The 1,063-nt window shown below is 42.7% G+C and overlaps 1 protein-coding gene across 2 annotated transcripts in view; it reads left to right on the forward strand.

Moving 5' to 3' along the window:
- LOC118423752 (fibrillin-1-like) overlaps positions 1-1,063 on the forward strand; it is an 8,219-nt gene that overhangs the window by 1,864 nt on the left and 5,292 nt on the right. The gene's annotated exons all lie outside the window — the stretch shown is intronic.

Here is a 1,063-nt window from a genome sequence, read left to right on the forward strand (position 1 = left end):
TACAAAAACGTTCGTATAACGATTCACCTAGATGAATTCCTGTTAGATATCTTGTCTGTTCCATGGCACCTAGTGCAAAATGAAGAATGTGTAGATGACGCTTTGGAGTGTTTCATGGCTCTTTTCACAGAGATATGCGACAAACACGCTCCTGTCAGAAAGTGTTCAGTAAGGGCGTCGCCCGCCCAGAGGGTAGACGGCGACCTTAGAGAACTCATGGCACAGCGTGACAACGCAAAGCGTGAAGCACAGGTGTCGGGAATGGAATCAGACCACAAGATCTACAAAAGACTCAGGAATTTAGTAGTAAATGAAAACAGAAAGAGGAAGAAAGCCTTCTACAAGGAACAAATTGAATTATGCAGTAGCACTAAAGACAGCAAGCAACTCTGGAAAGTTGTTAACGGAATGTTAGGTAAAAACAATTCAAGTGCACCGAATTCCATTGAAGTGGACGGACAATTCTGACAAAACCAGCTGAAATCGCTGAATATTTCAACGAATATTTCATTGAAAAAATACAAAAACTCTCCAAAGATGATAACCCGGACATACCGAACTCAGTAGCACCCATAGAAGAATATATCATGGCTAATAAGAACTGTTCCTTCTCCTTTCAATATGTAACTGTCGAGCAGGTGCACGCTTTGTTGAAAGCACTGCCCCCAGGTAATGCTATTGGCCACGACAATGTTGACAACACTTTGTTGAAACTTTGCGCCGATCACATTGCTCCTCCATTATGTCACATATTTAACTGTTCCATCAGGCAAGGCATCTTCCCTTCACAATGGAAGATAGCAAAGGTTCTACCACTTATAAAGAATAAATCCGCCCCGCTTAGCGGACCTAACAGTCGCCCCATCAGCCTGTTACCAGCAATTAGTAAGGTCATGGAAAGGATATGCCAGAAACAAATTCAAACTTACCTTGTTTCCAATGACGTAATTTCCGAAAACCAACATGCGTATAGAAAATCACACTCTACAGCTAGTGCCCTTATACAAATGTCTGACTACTGGTTGGGGGAGATAGATCTTGGTGCATGCTGGTTGGCGCCGTT

The sequence above is a fragment of the Branchiostoma floridae genome, chromosome 10, assembly GCF_000003815.2.
Source record: "Branchiostoma floridae strain S238N-H82 chromosome 10, Bfl_VNyyK, whole genome shotgun sequence".
NCBI lineage: Eukaryota > Metazoa > Chordata > Leptocardii > Amphioxiformes > Branchiostomatidae > Branchiostoma > Branchiostoma floridae.